Raw genomic sequence first — 9,148 nt, 5'->3', positions numbered from 1 at the left:
GGGAGAGGGAGAGAGCACAGAGCAAGTCAAGACAGCAGAGCAGAGGAAAGAAAGACCGGAAGGACATGAGTCACCATTTCCCTTCGCTGCATTGAGTTCTTCTTTCTTGTTAAGCTTCTCTTTCATTACAACACCCAAAATGGGGGAGGCGGGCTAGAGATCAGCCTTGATTTGGTGACAGACCCTAACAACTAGCAGCTGTTTCCATGTCTGTGGACAGAAGCAAGGGACTTAATACCTACCCCAAAGGGACCCTTGAGTGCCTTAGGTCCAGTATGACAGTAGGAAGGGTTACCAAATGGGAGTCACTAAATACATATAAAAACTCACACCCCCAAAACAGGGCGGGAGTCTCCTAGCCCTGGAGTCTTTCCTCTCCCTGGGGAGCGGGGACAGTCTGTAATGCTTGCCATGAAGTTTGCTTTTGTTTGCTCTGAGCTCTTTTAATTCTTCAGTCTATGGACAGAAAGAAGCCACATGCTAGCCGGCATCAGTTGTCACCAAGCAGCAGCAAGCTGTCACCTCAGCAGTGAAGCCTATAGGGTTCTTGGTCTCCATCTTGACAGCTTAGGGAGGGTCTAACTCACTCCCAGCCCCACAGGGACACAGAGAAGGTCTCAGTTGAAGGAGAATTCCAACAGAAAATTCTGTCCTATTCATCGTTTAAAGGACTGCTAGAAGAATCTGATTCATGTAATGTGTCTTTAAGGAAGGGGTAGGGAGAAAAATTCCATGGCCAGTGCAGTCTTGAGCATCACAGGGACCTAGAAAGGAGGGGAAGGGTAGACAGAGAAACAAGACTCTGCGTTCACTTCAAGAATGAATACTTTTTATGTTTCCCTTCGCTGTCTATACATTGTTGTGTTAGCGACTGGAGAGAGCCTTGCCAGCAGAGCTTGAGCGAACAGTGCCTTTAACCTCCTTCTCTGATTTTTCCTTCTGCACTTTGCTGGCTTTATGGCTTTGTTTTGTCCCAAGGGCATTCCTCCCAGACTTTATCTAGTGTTAATCAGATTTGTTCATTAGTCACCAGGCCCTATCTGGATCAGAGTTTGTGCTTGAGTGATGAACTGCTTGAGTAATAAACATCTGGACTCTTAGGGAGTAAGTACAGAAGAAGGAGGGGGAGTGAAATAACAATAAAGACATCTGAGCAAGTCATAAGAAAACACGCTATTAGCATTATTCATAATAGCCAGAACCTAGAAACAACCTAGATGCCCCTCAACCGAAGAATGGATAAAGAAAATGTGATGCATGTAAACAATGGAATACTATTCAGCAGTAAAAAGCAATATCATGAAAATCTCAGACAAATAGATGTAACTAGAAAATATCATCCTGAAGGAGGTAACCCAGACTCAGAAAGACAAACATGGTATGGACTCACTCATATGTGGATACTACATGTAAAACAAATGATAATCAGACTACAGCCCACAGCTCCAGAGAAACTAGCTAACAAGAAGACCCCTAGAGAGACTCATGAATCGCCCTGGGAAGACGAAATAGATGAGATCTCCATGAATAAACTGGGGGTGAGGGGGAACAGTAGGGGATAGGGGATGAGAACATAAGTGAATGGGATGGTCCACCTGGAACATGGATGGAGTGGGAGAGCAATAAAAAAGATACCTTGATAGGGAGAGACATTATGGGGATAGGGAGAAACTTGGTACTAGGGAAGTTCCCAGGAATCCACAATGAACACCCCAGTTTAGACTACTAGCAATAGTGGAGAGGGTGCCTGAGCTGGCTTACCCTGGTAATCAGATCGGAGAATACCCTGACGGTAATCATAGAGCCTTCATCCACTAACTGATGGAAGCAGATGCAGAGATCCACAGCCAAGCACCAGGACGAGCTCCAGGAGTCCAGTCGAAGAGAGGGAAGAAGGATTCTATGAGCAAGGGCTGGCGGGGAAGGAGGGGTCAAGATTATGATGGAGAAACCTACAGAGACAACCATATCAAGCTAGTGGGAACTCATGAACTTCAAATCAACAGCTGTGGAACCTGCATGGGACTGGACAAGGCCCTCTGCATAAGTGAGACAGTTGTGTAGCTTGATCTGCTTAAGGATCAGGCAGTAGGATCAGGCTCCATCTCTGGATCATGAGCTGGCTTTTTGGAGCCCATTACCTATGGTGGGACACCTAGCACAGCCTTAAAGCAGAAGGAGGGGCTTGGACCTGCCTCAACTAAATGTACCAGGCTCTGCTGACACCCCCCATGGGAGGCCTTACATTTTTGGAAGAGGGTATGGGGGATGGGTTGGGGGAGAAGGCTAGTGGGGAGGGAAGGTTGGAAGGAAGAGGGGGATCTGTGATTGGTATATAAAATGAATAAAAAAATTTCTTAATAACAAAAGTAATCATGCTATTAATTATCAAAATAACCCTATAATACACATCATTTTGTATATAAATATGCATATAGAATTTAAATTAAGTTTTCTAAATTGGGTTACCAATGCTCCCTCCAAAAGCCAAAGACCATCTAACAAAACCCCCTATACTAGACATGAGGAGCCCTCTTTTGAGCTGTTGGTCAGGGCTGTCCAAGAGAATCCAAAAACATACAGCCTATTGCTAGTGCCCTTGGTTACTCCCCAGAGGTGGAAAGTAAGTCCCTACTGCTGAAGATACCATGCAGTTCAGAAACAGGGCCCAGAGGCCCCTGAGCTGGAACTGACCTTCTTGAGGACTAGCTGTTATAGTGCCAGAGAGGCTTTGCAACCTTCCAAAGGAGGGAAGCCACCAACAGTCCTACCCCATTGATGTCTATGAACCACAACAACGACCAGCCTGGTACAATAATTCTAAGGGTACAGTAGAGGCACACATGCCTTGTCCGTAACCAACAGCTCTCCATCTGGACTGAAAACTCACTGAACAAGAGGGAAACCATGCCTGGTAATAGAAACCTAGCTGATTCCTCACTGCTGGTGAAGTCATGGATCTTGGAGGAGAACCTATAAACACAACTTTACTAAACCAGCATAATCCCTAACAACAATCTATAAGCATTTGTCCTTCTACCCACAGATAATTAAAGTCTTTACTCCTCATCAAGGAAACTTCTCTTTGCAAGAGATAGAGACCATTAAAGAAAACTACAAGTAATCAAAACGCAGAGTTGTAGAGCCCAGTCCCAGGGGATAAGACACAGCTCCCCCTAACTAAGGCTTAGGGAACACTGTTGAAGAGGAGAATATATAGAAAGATTGTGAGAGCCAGGATCAGGGAGTCTGCTCTGAGATTGTGGTCTCCTGCTAATGTCAAAAGCTATACTCATAAATCTTACCACTATAACTGTGAACTGAACCAGGAAGATACCAATGGACATGCCACAGTGGATGGGGAAAAGCCCATGAGGCCTCAACCCTACACAAAGAAGTACAGGCAACTAAGAAATGCCTGGAGGAGGGAAAATGGTCTTCCTCAGGGAAGATCAGCCAATTGGTTATCCAATGCCAAATGGTCAGTCCTGAAAATATGCATATGCAACATTGTATAGACTGTTATACAAATACAAAATACAACATTGTATAGACTGAGCAGGTTATATTTGGGAATATAATAGCACTTAATAAAAAAAAGGAAGCCATTATTTGAAAAAGAGTATGGAGGGGTATATGGGAGGATCTGGAGGGAGTAAAGGAAAGGAGAAACAATGTAGTTGTATTATAATCTCACAAATTAAAGAAAAAAAAAAAAAAGAACTTCTCAAAGCAAGGACTCAACCTCTCCAAGTGCAGGAATCTTCCTCCCACAATCCCTTAAAATTTCCTGAGATGATGTTCTGCTGTGGGATGTTCTATATGTTAAATGTGTTGCTCTGGGGCTGGAGAGATGGCTCAGAGGTTAAGAGCACTGACTGCTCTTCCAGAGGTCCTGAGTTCAACTCCCAGCAACCACATGGTGGCTCACAACCATCTGTAATGAGATCTGGTGCCCTCTTCTGGTCATACATGCTGTATACAAAATAAATAAATCTTAAAAAAAAAAAATGTGTTGCTCTGACTGGTTAATAAATAAAACACTGATTGGCCAGTAGCCAGGCAGGAAGTATAGGCGGGACAAGGAGAGAGGAGAATTCTGGGAAGTGGAAGGCTGAGGCAGAGAGAGACTGCCAGCTGCCGCCATGACAATCGAGATGTAAGGTACCGTTAGGCCACGAGCCACGTGGCAACTTATAGACTAATAGAAATGGGTTAATTTAAGATATAAGGACTACATAACAAGAAGCCTGTCATGGCTATACAGTTTGTAAGCAATGTAAGCCTCTATGTGTTTACCTGGTTGGGTCCAAGTGGCTGCGGGACTGGCGGGTGAGAGAGATTTGTCCTGACTGTGGGCAAGGCAGGAAAACTCTACCAGCAATATTCCTTTTTGAAAGTGGGAACACTTTTCAGCAAGAGAGATAACTTCTAACTCACCTGCCCAGTTGGACTTGAATGAAACCATCCTCCCCATCAACCCCCATCTTGCAGATTGTTCTGCAACAGGTTGCTGGTAGAAGGACCTGCAGGCCCCAGTAGTGACTCTAGTTCATTCCTCTCCTGCAATGGGTCTTAGGTCTTAGAGGTGGTGACACAGATTTCTGATTATTTTCTTCCATTTATGACTGAGTGTTGGGCCACCTTAACAGTCACCAGACATAACCAGCTTGACTGGATGAGTGCAGTGACCACCACCCTCTGCAGAAATGAGGTTTCCCTCCATGCTGCAGGCTAATGGCACTAGCAATCTACGGGTAAGAACAACATCTTCAAAGGCAATTTTGTAAGGATCCTGGCTGGAATATGCAGGTATTTGAAAGGGACTCTGTGCCTTTCTTTTTTTTCCTTTTAGCTGTCAGACTACAGCAACAAATGTTTCCAAGAAATTGGAGTTTTCCAGGAACCTCATGCTGGGTATCAGAAAAGGTGATACCATTCTGAGGAAGACAGTATCTTCCAGAAAAATATTTCACCCAGTTCTGACAACTCATCAGGCCACATACATGAGACACGGAAGCCCAGATAAGGGTGGGTGGGGCCCTATCTTGACTGGTATTGCTTAGCTATGTATATTTTTCTGCCCTCTGTTTAACCTAAACCTCCAGTTCGGATCCTGAAGATGGAGTAGAGTTGAGAGGATGTCACTAACCTCTTTGTTCCTTCATGGGGTCCTCAGCTCTCCCACAGGTCTTTGCCTTGGCTCACAGTGTCCGAAGTTCCTTCTTGTGGAGCAGGTCTGTTTGTGGTGCCCATCATAGCGGCACCACGACTTCACCAGTGGGCAGTTCTTAACCAGCAGGTTGAGAGTGTGACCGAGTCTTTAGCCAGGTAGAACTACTGGTGACAAATTTCCCCAGTAGCCTGTGTAGTAGCTACAAAAGGTAGGTACCAGGGAGTCCTCCTTCCCTAGGGTCTCTCTTTACCACTTCTCTAATGGCTGCCTCTTTTCCAGACTACTTGAAATCTTCTCTAAGACACTAACTCATTAGACAATGCCACATAACACTCTGCCACACTATTCCACAATATACTTTAACACAGTACTATTTTTATTAATTCATACATGGATACATGTGTTCTGGTAATTTTTACCCACATTTCCCCTAACTCCTATCTGATCAACCTACCCCTTCCCAGGTTCATGCCTTTTTTTTTTTTAACTCACTGAGTCCAATTTGTGCCAGTCAGCTACTCAAGAATGTGGGTCATTCACTCAGGCATGACATAGTACTTTGTTTTTAATCATTACATAATGTTTTATAGTTTTTTTTCAGTTACCCTGTCCCTTCATTAGTTGGTAATGTCCGATGGTATATATTTCAAGTTTTTTTTTTTTGTTAAAAAGTAAAAACATTTTATTTATGTGTACATCTACATGAGTTTATGTGCACCATGGGTGTGCAGGCATCCTTAGAAGAGGGTGTCAGATCACTAAAAGTTACAGGCAGTTGTGAGTGACCTGATGTGGGTGTTGGGAGCTGAACCAGGTCTTCTGCAAGAGGAGTTAGTACTGTTAATTGCTGAGCCAAATCTCCAACCCTCACAATATCTCTAAAGATTAGAACAGTGTCTGAACACGGTAGGGCATGAATAATTGTTTTTGATCCCCCTGATTGTACACTAGACACTGGACTGTGAACAATGAGTCCCAGGCAGATGTCGAGAGAATGTATCATCCCTAAGGACACAGGATACAGATTTAAAGTGTTCTGCTGTACTGGTTTCCTTCCAGCTGCAGTGAGAGGTGGTCAAGTTTCTAAGGATCCTAAGGTTCAGTGAATAGTGCAGAGTTAAAGAAGAATGTAGTGTTGAAGGCCTTGATGAAAATTTCATTGCCTAATTCAACTACTGAAATGAACAGTTAAAAATGTTAACATGTAAGTGTAGGTGATGCTAATCAATGTTGTTGATTGTAAGAAATCAAAATAGCTTTGAAAGTGTATCAAGGTATCAAATTACCTTTTCAAACCAAGGCTCACCCAGAAGACCAACACACACAGGTAAAAGTGACTGATGCTTTGGTTGAGGAGGTACAATGGAACCTGAACTGCACCTACCAGACACCTCTCCTGACTCCAGCGTCTCTAGACAGTGTCCTGAGGACCACCAAAGCTCCCTAGAACAAAGTTTTGTGGTTGTGAATCTTAGACTAATTCCTTCAATTGGGAAATCACGACCTAAGAAGGTGACCTGACATATCCAAAGTCTACAAATTATAGCTTGTAACAGGACCAAAGTCTCTGAACTCCAGGTCACTGTGTTTCACTCTGTTACCTTCTGTTTTGAAAGGACCAAGCAGAAGCCATAAGAGGCTGTTCAGTCTTCTCTCAGAGATCAGGCCTCAATTTCAGTTTCCTGAGACTTGAGCAAGCAGTTTCTGGGAGGGCTATGACTTAGTCTTTGCAGTAGCTCCCTTTCTGCACGTACTCTGACTGCTCAAGGTTCAGCCAGTTGTTTACTGTCTGGGACCCTTCACCAACTTAGAGCTATGTGCATGAGTCAATGTGAACGTGCTAGGCCAGCCAGTTTCCATGGCAGCTCAAGGACAGAGCCTGGGCCACTGAGTCATCCCCCACAGTCAGTAGGTGCAAGGCCAGCAAGCCTCCATGGCAACTCAAGGACAAAGCCTGGGAGTTGTCCAGGCTTGACCCCAAAATGATAACTGTAACCTCCAACTAGTAAATTCAAAGGTTACACACCCTCATCCACTCATATGACACCAAGGCTTCTGCCAACCTGTTTGCAGTTTTCCCCGTTAAAAAGCCCTTATCCTGAGAGCACAAGGCCATCCTCCTCCACGCGCTGTGTCAGATGCTGGATGTGGACCAAGTGCAGGCTTGCTTGTTATTAATAAACCACTGTGTATTTGCATCTGATATCGGCTCTGTGGTGGTCTTACTGGGGGTCTCACGACACGGCCATGACAGTTTCTGATGAGACTATGGTCAGCTGGAAGCTCACAGAGCGCAGTCCTACAGGAGAGGACAGTCAGAGGACTTTTGAGATCCTGGAGCCTCGCTTGGTTTTCTGCTCTTCTTTGACTGTAGAGGGATAGCCTACCATGTAAAAATCACCTGGAGCCAGTAGTTAATGTTAGAAAAGAAATGAGACTCTTTATTCGAAGAGTTGTTTTATAAGACCCCACCAAGCTGATATGACACCTTGATATAACTGTTGAATGCAAGCAAAACAGTTGGAGTTTTAAAATATCCATGCTACAGTCCACAGCCCCAGAGAAGCTAGGTAACAAGGAGGGTCCACATGGGGGATGGGGACACATGGATTTCCCTGGGAAGGGGAAATAGAAGAGATCTCCAGGGTAGACTGGGGTCCTGGTGGATTGTGGGGGTTGGGGGGAGAGAGAGTAATGAAAGATGTCTTGGGGTCAGGTAATAACCTGGTGCAAGAGAGACTCCTACAAATCTCCAAGGGTGACCCCAGCTGAGAATCCTAGCATTAGTGGATATGTAGCCTGAACTGGCCATCTCCTGTAATCGGATTGGTGACTATCCCAAATTGTCATCAGAGAGTCTTCTTCCAGTGACAGATGGAAACAGATGCAGAGATCCACAGCCAAGTACTGGGCTAAGCTGAGAGCATCCTGTTGAAGGGAGGGAAGGATTGTGGGAGCCAGAATGGTCAAGGCCATTACAAGGGACCCAGAGAAACAACCAAACTGGACTCTCAGCAGCTCACAGGCAGTGGACCAACAGCTAGGGAGCCTGCATGGTTCTGACCCAGGCCCTCTACTGGGTGACAGTTGTGGAGCTTGAATTACTTGTGGGACTCCTAGTGGTTGGAAGCAGAGTCTTTCTCTAAAGCTTTGGTTGGCTTCCAGGAATGCATTCTTCATACTGGAATGCCTTGCCCAGTCTTCACACAAGGGGTGGAGCTTAGTCCTATCTCAACTTGATATGCTATGTTTTGTTGACACCCATGGAAGGCCTGGCCCTTTCTGAACAGAAACAGTGGAGGAGTAGATTGTGTGTGTGTGTGTGTGTGTGTGTGTGTGTGTGTGTGTGTGTGTGTGTGTGTGTGTATGTGTGTGTGTATGGAGCGGGGTAGGTGGCAGGAGGGAATGGGAGGAGAGAAAGGAGAGGAAACTTCTGTCAGATGTAAAATAAATGAATAAATCTAATTAAGAATAATAGAAAAAGAAAACACAATAAATTTTTTTTTGTGGGTTGGTATTTTGTCTGCATATATGTCTGTGTACCATGTATATGCGTGATGCCTGTGGAAGCCAGAAGAGAGTGTTGGGTCCCCACGAAATTTGAGCCACCACGTGTGTGTTGGGAATCAAACCTGGGCCCTTTGGGAGGGCAGCAAGGACTCTGAGTGTCTGAGCCATCTCTTTAAGCACCTTTATTCTTTCTAAAAGGTATAATTTAGGGTCAGTGAGATGGCTGGGTAGGTAAAGGCATCTGCTACCAAGCCAGATAAGCTGAGTTCAATCACTGGGACCCAAATAGTGGAAGGATTGACTCCTAAACAATGTTCTCTGACCTACGTATGTCCACTGTGGCCTATATCCCCCTCCTAAAAATAAAGATAATAAAGAAATTCAAAAGATAAAGGTGGGCAATTGTGGCATAGTCCTTTAATTTCAGTACTCTGGAGGCAGAGGCAGGCAGTCTCTCTGTTC

Source organism: Peromyscus californicus, unplaced genomic scaffold (genome assembly GCF_007827085.1).
Source record: "Peromyscus californicus insignis strain IS unplaced genomic scaffold, ASM782708v3 Scaffold_11__1_contigs__length_118956290, whole genome shotgun sequence".
NCBI classification, from domain to species: domain Eukaryota; kingdom Metazoa; phylum Chordata; class Mammalia; order Rodentia; family Cricetidae; genus Peromyscus; species Peromyscus californicus.
This window is presented reverse-complemented; position numbering follows the sequence as displayed.